This window comes from Nannospalax galili, unplaced genomic scaffold (genome assembly GCF_000622305.1).
Source record: "Nannospalax galili isolate Female #2095 unplaced genomic scaffold, S.galili_v1.0 scaffold895, whole genome shotgun sequence".
Taxonomy (NCBI): Eukaryota; Metazoa; Chordata; class Mammalia; order Rodentia; family Spalacidae; genus Nannospalax; species Nannospalax galili.
Window position 1 is genome coordinate 459,938 of NW_008336435.1, and position 10,862 is coordinate 470,799.

Consider the following 10,862-nt stretch of genomic DNA (forward strand, 5'->3'; position numbering starts at 1 on the left):
TATTTAGCATTAACTACATTTTGAACTTTTTCACAATAATAAATTTAGAAATTAAACTCAGTCATAGCCACTAAAAAGTATCTTTGTTTATAACTTCAGATGTGGAAGTATAAGAACTATACTATAAGGACCAGTGGATTAAAGACAGAGTATCCAAAACAGGATAGCTAAGGTGAAATTCTAGGGACTCATGTCTTGAATAGTCAGAGGAAAGGACCTAGCTAAGAAAGAACAAATCAGGTACTAAGTCACCTACTTGCAGATTGAGACCACTGTATACTAAAAAATCCAAAACCAAAAGCAGAAGTCAGAGATCTGGGTTGTTTTTAATAATTTTTTAAATATTTTATTTATTATTTTTATTTTATATGTATGTGTGCATTGCCTGCATATAGGTAAGTGCACCCGTGTCTTGCAATGCCTGTGGAGAACAGAAGAGGTGTCAGATACCCTGGAACTGGGACAATTGTTAGCTGCCATGTGGGTACTGGGATTCGAACCTGGGTCTTCTGCAAGAACCACCAGTGTTCTTAACCGCTGAGTGGCCTCTCCAGCCCCTAGAGATCTGGTTTTTTAGCCAAAGCTAAGAACAATTCTTCAAAACTAAGATTGGCAGCAGAACAGAGGCAAAGGAAGAAAGAGGTTTTCGGAGTCAAACAGGAAAGCAATGCAATCAGAAATACTACAGAGATGAAAGGCAGAAGCCTGGAAGGCAGCAGAAGACTAAGGCATGGCAAGGTACTTCAAACTTCCTGTGATAGTGAAGTGGTAAAACAAGTGCAACCAAGAGCAGAATTTAATTTTTTTCATATTAATTAGTTTTATTTGGAATAATTATTTGTACCTATCCTATTGGACATTACGCCTTCATGGAGGTACAAATGAGTTGCTCTGCCTAGTGAAAATAGGCTGTTTCATGGGCATCTGACCTCCTGCAGGAAGCCAATCACATTGCTGCCTGTCCACCAAGTTTTAGAATGCAGCTGCATCCACTAGGATAAGATCTAGGTATCACAGGAATGTGCAAGACTAGAATGCCACACTGGTGGGCATGAGATTCCTGGGCTCCCTGGAAGGTCTGTTACAGCTCCCACTTTACATCTTCCAGTTAACACATTGCCAGGAGACAGGACTTTCACTGGCTGCACACCTGAGGATAGGCATAGACGTGGTCCTCCCTGCATCTGTCATCCTAGAAAGGACAACAATGTAAAGAGATGGAAGCATTCTAAAGGAAAGCATAAATAGGAAAAGGAAAGAACCAGGAGACAGCAGTTATGAGGAACCAGCGCAGATTTTTCAAAGTAAAAAGGTGGTTTCTGACACTTGGCAGCTTTCTGGCATTTCAAATGCACTTGATGGAAGGTACCGTCAAGAACTTGAGTCTACAGTACTGGTAAACACAATATTGATGAGAACATGTTCTTTTCTTCTCTCTCTCTAAACAATATGATGAGATTATAGATATGATGATGCTGTTCTTTGCAGATCACAGAAGGTTTGAACTTCAAGCTCAGAGTATAACAGATACCTGAACTCTAGGAATAAAAGAGATGACATACCTGAAAAGTGTAAATTGGGCATTAAGGGAAGCATAGGGTGTTATTTCCTGTTAAACACTCATTGAATAAGACACCACCACGAAATTTGGAAAAAGTAGTAGGGCATCATCTGTGGTTTGTAGTACTTATAATAATTACATTATAATTTCAAACATAGTGCCAGGTCCATTGAGGGTGAGTACATTCAATAAACACAAGTCGAAGGCTAAACCATGGCTTGCTCAGCCTGAATTGGACATTGTTCTGAATTAGTATCTTCATGTTAGATGAAAATGTCACCATGTATGTGGTCTATCTGCTGTGGATTTCTGGATATTCTGTAAGATGAGGGTTAGATAATGTAACATGATTTGTTATCAAATGTAGAGCATAGACTTCTGCCAAGAACATGAAGTAGACATACTTTTCCCTCTCCCCCATCATTAAGTGCAACTAAACATCATGGAAATTGTGTGTGTGTGTGTGTGTGTGTGTGTGTGTGTGTGTGAAAGGATTAAAAAGACTTTGAAAATTGGAATGAAAACTGATCAGTCAGAGACTGATCAAAAACCTCAAGTTTCAAAGAATGACATAGTAGTGAGTTCCACAGGTTTTCTTTTTGCCTCATTTATTTCCAATTTGGAACTAAAAAAACTAACCACCTAGAAATGCCCATGGGCACAGATAAGAAAAGCCCAACAAATACTTTCTGTCTCTAGCCAAATAAGAAAGCTAAAATAGCAAAACAAATGTGTGTAGGTAATCATTCTTCCATGTCAGACTAAGACCATAGAAAGGGCTGTGACTTTGCCTTTCCAACTGCAAACTATAGCAGCCAAGGCCAAGTGAAGTACTTAGACTTCTATATTTATGAGGCTGTAATGACACTGTGTTGTGCGACGTTTCCTGAGGAGACATGAACAAGTGTCACTTTATCCCAGTCAGGGCCCTAAGAAGAGTCCAAAGAAACAATTTCACCCAAGTTTAGCTTGAACAAACCAATGAGTTTATTAGGGCTGCTTACAAGAGCAGAGTTGAGGGATGACTTATAAAGGCCACTCAACAGTAGCTTTATCAATGAAAGGCCCATCTCAGTATGAATGACAACTCACAAAAAATGCATCCTTGGAGCTCCTCATTCAACTGGCTAGCAACTCCACTACCAGAGTCTCCTCCTCCCAACAATTGTTTACTGCTTATATGATCTTGGGGAGGACCCTTGTGAATCTTGTAACTTTCTGAGCTACTTGAGTCTCTTGAGTTCCCTTAGTTTCCTGAGTTTTAGTCTTATGAGCTTCCTTCTTCCCTTTTCAGTTTGAAGGAAATAGCTCCAGGATACCTATCCTTAAACTCCTATCAAGGGGGTGTCAGAGAAGGCCACGTGGAAACTTATCTCCCTCAGGTGTAATGAGGTAGCTTCCCCACAGTGTAAGAGGAGACTACTATCTGAAAAGCCAGAATTTTCACCCTCAAGTAATGAGATGCCTGTTATATCCCTGCTGGGGTGGTATAGACAAAGATCTGAAAGAGACTTGAGGCTTTGACATTGCTCTGTGGTATTGAAAGCCTCTACATGGCAGTTCCTGTGGACATTACAAAGAGAACCAATCCAGGGTCAGAAGGAACTTCAGTTATCCATGGAAAGATTAAATCCAGAAGGGAGACTTCTAGCTCCATCTGTAGTAGCCTTTCCTTACTTTTCCATGCCTAAACAGTGTCAGATGAAACTAGCTATAAAGATTTAAATAATGCCTACAATCTCAAAACACAGTATTGAAAACATGCAACTCCTTATCAAGAAGAAATGAGACAGGAGAGAGAAAAAAAATTGTGACTATCAAGCATGAAACAAGGGCTGCCACTGCAGATTCAGAAGACAGCAAAGTGATAACAATGTACTGTGAGCACATCTGCAACTTAGCTGAAATGCACCATTTCTTGAAAACACCACCTACTATACTTCACTCAATATAAAGCAGATAATGTAAATAATTCTGTAATATTAAGGAAAGAGAATATGTAATTTTAAAATGCCTCCAAAAGAAATTTCCAGGGAGCTGAAAAGATGGCTCAGTTGTTAAAAGTACATAGTGCTCTTGCAGGGGACTGAAGTTCAGTTCCTAGCACCTACATCAAGCAGCTCACAACAGTTTTTAATTTTAGTTACAAGGGATCCGATGCCCTCTTCTAGCCTCCCTGGGCACCGGGCACCATGTGGTATAAATACACACATGCAGATAAAACAGTCATACACGAAAAAAAATACACCTTTCAAAAAATTTTTAAAGAATACAGATAGAGCAGAGTATTCAGCTTGGTAAGGATCTACCAAAATCCCACAGCTGCACTCGTAACATCAATGTTTCACTTAACAGTGAAAGGCTAAACCCTTGTCCTGTAAGATTGGGAATAAATAAAGATGTCTACTTCCATGGCTCTTACCCAAAACAGTGCTGAAAGGTTTAATAGTATAATAAGCTAGGAAAAGAAATAAATGATGTATAGATCCAAAAAAATGAAAGAAAACTAACCCTATTTGCAGATGAGCTGATTGATTACATAGAAAATTCCAAAGTCATCCACACAAAAGTCCTACAACCAATCAATAAGTTCAGCAAGTGTGTAGGATAGGAGATAAACATACAAAAATTAACTATATTTTTTGTCTTTTTGAGACAGGGTCTTCTGTAGCCCCAGTTGGCCTAGAACTCACTATGTAGACCAAGCTAACCTTGATTTTACAGATATCTGCCTGCCTCTGCCTCCCAAGTGCTGGTATCAAAGGCATGCACCACCATACTCAGCAACACTCAATTGTATCTTGTATACTAACTTGAACACCAAAATAAAATTGCAACTACATATACATATATATATACACATCTATATGTACATATATGTAAGCCTAAGAAACATGCACAGAATATTACCTATAATATACAATAATGGTAAAGGAAACAAAGAAGATCTAAATAAATGAAAAGACATATCTTAGTCATATAATGAAAGACTCAACAATACACTGTCAAAATCTCAGTTTTTTGGTAGATATTGACGAGTTGTTTAATTTTATGTGGAAAGACAAAGGAATTAAATTGGATAAAATAACTTTATAAAAGGATAAAGGAAGAGAAATCAGTCTATCCGGTTTTAAGTGTTGCTGCACAACTGCAGTGATGAAGCTTGTGTGGTACTGGTGGAAAAAGGAGGACTACATCCGCAAAACAGACCGGAGAATCGGAAACAGACCCACATAGACATGCTAACTGATTTTTGGCAAAGATTCAAAGAAACTCAATAGAATAAAGAGAGTCTTTTCAACAAATGATGCTGAAGTAACTAGATACCCACAGGCAAAAAAGAAGAACCCTGTCTTAAATCTCACACTTTTTATAAACACTAACTCAAAATAGATCATGGACAAATATAAAATGCAAAGCTATAGCATTTTAGAAAACGCATCAGAAAACATTTTGGAGATCTGGAGCTAAGCAAATACTTCTTAGATTTCACACTAAAAGCACAACCCTTAAAAGGAAAATCAGTAAATTACACTTCATCAAATTTTAAACTTCTGTTTGCAAAAGATCCTTAGAGGAAGTTGGTAAGCTTCAGAGTCCGAGAAAATAGTACAAAGCATGTATCTGACAAAGAAGTGGCATTTCAAATCTATAATAAATCTCAACATATAACCATAACACAGCAAATAATCCAATTAGGAAACATGCAAAAGATGACACATTTCACCAGAGAAAATGAGCAGATACCAATAAACAAAAATAGACGTTCAGCATCTCTCTATTAGGGGAAAGGAAAGTAAAGCCGAAACAATCTACTACTATCCTACATTAAAACAACTAAAAGGTTAAAATTTAGGAAGACAAATGTAGCTGGGTGTGGTAGTTCGAGCGCACCTATAATCCCAGAACTAGGCAGGCTGAGATAGGAGGGTTGCCATGATTTCTGAGCCAACCTGGGCTACAGAGTGCATTCCAAGTCAACCTAGACTAGAATGAGACCCAAATTTTTTAAAAAGTAAAAACCTTGGCAATATCAAATGTTGGTGAAGGTATAGAAATTTGAATCACACATATTTCTAAAAAGAATAAAAAATGCTACAGTCATTTTGGTAAAGATATTGGCACTTAATTCTTTAAAAAAACAGCTCGTAGCCTCTGCTGTCCCGCGGCGCCAACCGAACAGCCCCGCCCGCCGCTGCCGTCCAACGTGCTGAACCGTGCTCTGTTGTGCCTCGCCCTGGTCTTGGTGGCCTGGGTGGGCGCCAACGTCCCGAAGGAGGAGGACCACGTCCTGGTGCTGAAGAAGGGCAACTTCGCGGAGGCTCTGGCAGCGCACAGCTACCTGCTGGTGGAGTTCTATGCCCCATGGTGTGGTCACTGCAAAGCTCTGGCCCCCGAGTATGCCAAAGCCGCTGCAAAACTGAAGGCTGAAGGTTCTGAGATCTGTCTAGCAAAGGTGGGTGCTACAGAAAAGTCTGAGCTGGCTCAGCAGTCCGGTGTCTGCACACCACAATCAAGTTCTTCAAAAATGGAGACACGGCCTCCCCCCAAGGAATATACAGCTGGCAAAGAAGCTGACGATACCGTGAACTGGCTGAAGAAGCGCACAGGCCCTGCTGCCATCACCCTTTCTGACGCTGCAGCTGCAGAGTCCTTGGTGGACTCAGGTGAGGTGGCTGTCATCGGCTTCTTCAAGGACCTGGAATCAGACTCTGCCAAACAGTTCCTGCTGGCAGCAGAGGCCGTCGATGACATACCCTTTGGGATGACGTTCAACAGTGATGTGTTCTCCAAATACCAGCTCAACAAAGATGGAGTGGTCCTCTTTAGGAAGTTTGATGAAGGCCGGAACAACTTTGAGGGTGAGGTCACCAAGGAGAAACTGCTGGACTTCATCAAACACAACCAGCTGCCTCTGGTCATCGAGTTCACTGAGCAGACAGCCCCAAAGATTTTTGGAGGTGAGATCAAGACACAAATTCTGCTGTTCCTGCCCAAGAGTATGTCTGACTACGATGGCAAGCTGAGCAACTTCAAGAAAGTGGCCGAGGGCTTCAAGGGCAAGATCCTATTTATCTTCATTGACAGCGACCACGTTGACAACCAGTACATCCTTGAATTCTTCGGCCTTAAGAAGGAGGAGTGCCCAGCTGTGCCGCTCATCACCTTAGAGAAAGAGATGACCAAGAACAAGCCCAAATATTACAAACTGATGGGCTGAGAAGATCACAGTTTGGTCACCACTTCCTGGCCGGCGAGATCAAGCCCCACCTGATGGATGAGCCAGGAACTGCCTGAAGATTGGGACAAGCAGCCTGTAAAAGTACTGGTTGGGAAAAACATTTAAGAGGTTGCTTTTGATGAGAAAAAGAATGTCTTTGTGGAATTCTATGCCCCATGGTGTGGTCACTACAAGCAGCTGGCCCCCATCTGGGATAAACTGGAAGAGATGTACAAGGATCATGAGAATATCATCATTGCCAAGATGGACTCGACAGCCAACGAGGTGGAGGCCATCAAAGTGCACAGCTTTCCCAAACTGAAGTTCTTCCCCTCAAGCTCAGACAGAATGGTCATTGATTACAATGGTGAACAGATGCTAGATGGTTTTAAGAAGTTCCTGGAGAGCGGTGGCCAAGATGGAGCAGGAGATGATGATGACCTCAACTTAGAAGAAGCTTTGGAGCCAGACATGGAGGAAGATGATGATCAGAAAGCTGTGAAAGATGAACCGTAATGGAGACACCAGACCTGAGCACCCCAACCCAAAACCTCGGTGGGCCACGCTCCCAACAGCCCACAACTCCAGAGCCTGACCCAAGGAGGGCATGTCCTCGGAACCCAGAGAATCTTTCCGAAGCCACACTTATTCTAATACCCATCTCTTCCTTTTGCTTTTCAAGTTTTTGGAACGGGATTTATCTCCAGGCCAGCCCATCTTGAAGGGCTACATTTTTTTAATTGTGATGTATTTTTTTGTACATGGGTTTTGTCCCAAGTGCTCGCCAAAATGTTTGGATTCTCACACTGTAATGTCTTTCCTGTGAGGTCACACTATCACTTCAGATTCCATCTGTGAGACTGAGGCATTTCTCGATGTCAAGGTATTCTATCGTGGCCTGCTTCCCTGAGACTCCTCCCTGCCCTGTGTGGATAGGGATGGATGAATCTGGACTGAACAGGGTCACTGTCACCTCTTACCAGTGTTGCCATGACAGCATGGCTTTTGCAGTTTTTGGTTAACCAGGGACTTCTGCATCCTGTCAGAGGGTGGACCCACCACATGTGGAAGAGGGCAGTGAGGCTGGATACAGGGCCCAGGCCAGGCCTGGAAAACTCCCCTCCCTCTCCTCAAGCTAGGACTACCGGCCAGCCCACTGTGAGCATGTCGCTGTGTGACTGCTGGGTTCTCTTCCAGCATGGCCTGTGACCTGTGTGAGGCAAAACCAGGACCCTTGATTTCCAGGCTGAGAGTCAGCCAAGGACACTAGGGCCAAATCAAACATCCATTCTTCAAGCATTTCTACCATAATATTGGAATTGAACACACTAGCCAAATAAAGTTGAAATTTTACTAGTCAAAAAATAAATAAATAAAATAATAAAATTTAAAAAGTGATTATGTAACCTACCAGTTGCATTTTTAGAGTTGTATTCCTGGAAAATAATAAGAGTTATGTTTAGTGGCAAACCTACACACAAAGGTTGATACAAACTTTATTCAACATATTGAAAGTATAGAAACAGTCCAGATGTGCTCCAGTGGGTAAGTGCTCAACCATACTTGTCCTTCAGTACCATGATATAGTACCAACAATGAGAAGAACTGTTGGAAAATCCCCAGAGAATCATGCTGAGTGGAGAACAGCATTCTTGAAATCACAAGAAGAAAATATGATAGAGATTGACATGGAGCGGTCAGACTGGGTGTACCGGGTGTAGTTTTGTGGTGACAGAAAGGTTCTGTGTTTTGACGGTATCATTGTCATTATATAGTTTGATATGGTGCTACACAGTGTTACATGATTCTACCATTGGCTTAACTGAATAAGGGATATACAAGGTCACTCTGTATTATTTATTACAACTGAATATGAATCTGCAATTGATGAAAAATAGAAGATTTGATAAATCCACAGCACTGAAAAGGAAAGAAATATAATAGAACACAAGGAACATTTGAGGTAAGAGTAGAGAACACAGCTTTCTTCAAACTGTTTCTGCCATTATTTGAAACTTGCATGTATTTGAAGGTCTAGCACATGAAGGAGAAAAAGCAGACATTTTTAACTTTACAAGATAAAACTGGGGGGAAATTAAGAAACAGGAGAAACAGATTGAGGTTCATTGTAGGAAAGAACTTGGCAGCAGTGAAGCAAAAGGTGTCCAGTTCTAGCGCGGGTTGCCTGGAGAGCTGAGCCGCTCTGTGAATGCGCTCAAGTAGAAAGAATGCTTCAAAGGCCTGACTGCATTTGGAAAGAGTTGGACCTCATCTGGAATCACAAATTCAAATGCCAACAGAAGCCAGAGAATGAGCATGAACTACCAACACAGGCTACGGGCAAGAAAGAAAAGGTGACAAGGCCGATGGAGAACTGCAGAGGCCATCTGCCACTCAACTCCCAGTGACTGTGGCCTCATAAGAATGCTGGCCCAGCCAAGCTGAATTGGTAGATGTTTTCAAGACCAGGTAGAAATGCAGCTTTTCTATGAAATGCTGTGAGACCTACAACTACGTAGTTCAAATAAAACATATATGGAATTTGTTCTATTGTTTTAATTTTAGCAGTTTAATCTAGGAAAAACAAACGCTCTCTATCATGTATTCCTGCTTGATAATTTCAAACAACATTTACAGTGATATGCCATCATGCATTGCTCCTTCCATGAAAGGATCTCAGAGTTGCTTTCATCTGTATCTGCTGTTAGAACAATGTTTCTGTTGATGTCCGATGTCCTCTGTTATGCAGAGGTCATTTCTGAGAGTTTCAATTTTCTTGCAGACTATATCCTCTTTACCACACATTTGGGCAAAAATTAATGTTTATTTGTTCAAATTTACTTCACAAAGGTGTGTCTGTTCTCTGACATGATTGGAGCATTTTGAGGAAAAGTGTAAAATCTTATTTTGTTTTTCTGTCTACATCTTTCTGCTTACCAGTATTAGCACCACATAATAAATGCTCAAAAATAGCCACAACACAAAGATCTACTTAATACTGGACGCTGTGTCAACTAAAGTAACTCAACTATGTTCCTAGCCTAAAAGCAGAATGCGTTAGATTCAGTCCTCCCATTTGAAGACTTACCAGCAGCATCCCACCTCCCTGCCCGTCAACAAGCTTTTCCGTGTTGCAGTTTCTGTACTGTTGCTACTCCTCCAGAAGTGCTCTGAAGCACTCCGACTCTCCAACGGGACTGGTTGAGGATGTCTATTCACTGCCTTGACCAAGAAGAAGCAAAGGCAGCAATCAAGCTCTACACTCCATGCATTTTATAATAACTGTGTTTTGGGAGGCCTCTGCATTATACAGAAACATAGAAGATCCTTACCAACCAGCAGAGGAGGCCAAAGACCCATTTTCCTTATTTCTTTTTCTTTCGGTTTCAACTAGATGTTATGGTATCGGTGTCTACTGTTTCTTTGGTACTTTTAGGATCCAACGGCAAGCAGAATTTCTACAGTTTAGGTAGTGATAGAAATTGTAGCAGGTGCCTCAGACAACAAAGAAAGTAATTATCTGGAGCTAGCAAGGTCTCCAACTTTCCATTTACCAGCAGACCCTGAGATTTGAGTTGTGACTATATTTTGGTGTTTGAAAAACATAAAATTACAAGAATTCAGATAATTTTGTGTTGGAGAAGGAAGAACACATGTGTGTACACACACACACACACACACACACACACACACACACACTGCTTGCCCAGCAAATAAAATGAAAAAGTAAACGTCCATTTAAAGGTGATCGACAACAAAATGCAATACTTTTTTAACACAAGTAGCAAAGACAAAGTTCAGCAAATTGAATCCTAACAATGTTTTTATCAGTACCTCTCAAGATGAGAGGTATTTGAATAAACTCACTATAAAGAAATGATAGACATGAGCCAGGCTTGGTGGCACATGCCTTTAATCCCAACACTTGGGAGGCAGAAGCAGGTGAATCTCTGTGAGATTGAGACCAGCTTGCTCTACCTAGTGAGTTCCAGGCCAGTTGGAGCTACAGGAAGACCATGTCTCAAAAAGACAGACAGACAGACAGACAGACAGACAGACAAAAGAAAGGAGGGAGGGAGG

General features: G+C 41.2%; 1 pseudogene across 1 annotated transcript in view; it reads left to right on the forward strand.

The window, feature by feature from the left end:
* LOC103732571 overlaps positions 1–7,362 on the forward strand; it is a 36,660-nt pseudogene extending 29,298 nt beyond the window's left edge. Inside the window, exon 3 of the transcript XR_001872398.1 lies at positions 5,707–7,362. The product of XR_001872398.1 is annotated as a protein disulfide-isomerase pseudogene (transcript). The remainder of the gene's footprint in view (positions 1–5,706) is intronic.
* The last annotated feature ends 3,500 nt before the right edge of the window (positions 7,363–10,862 follow it).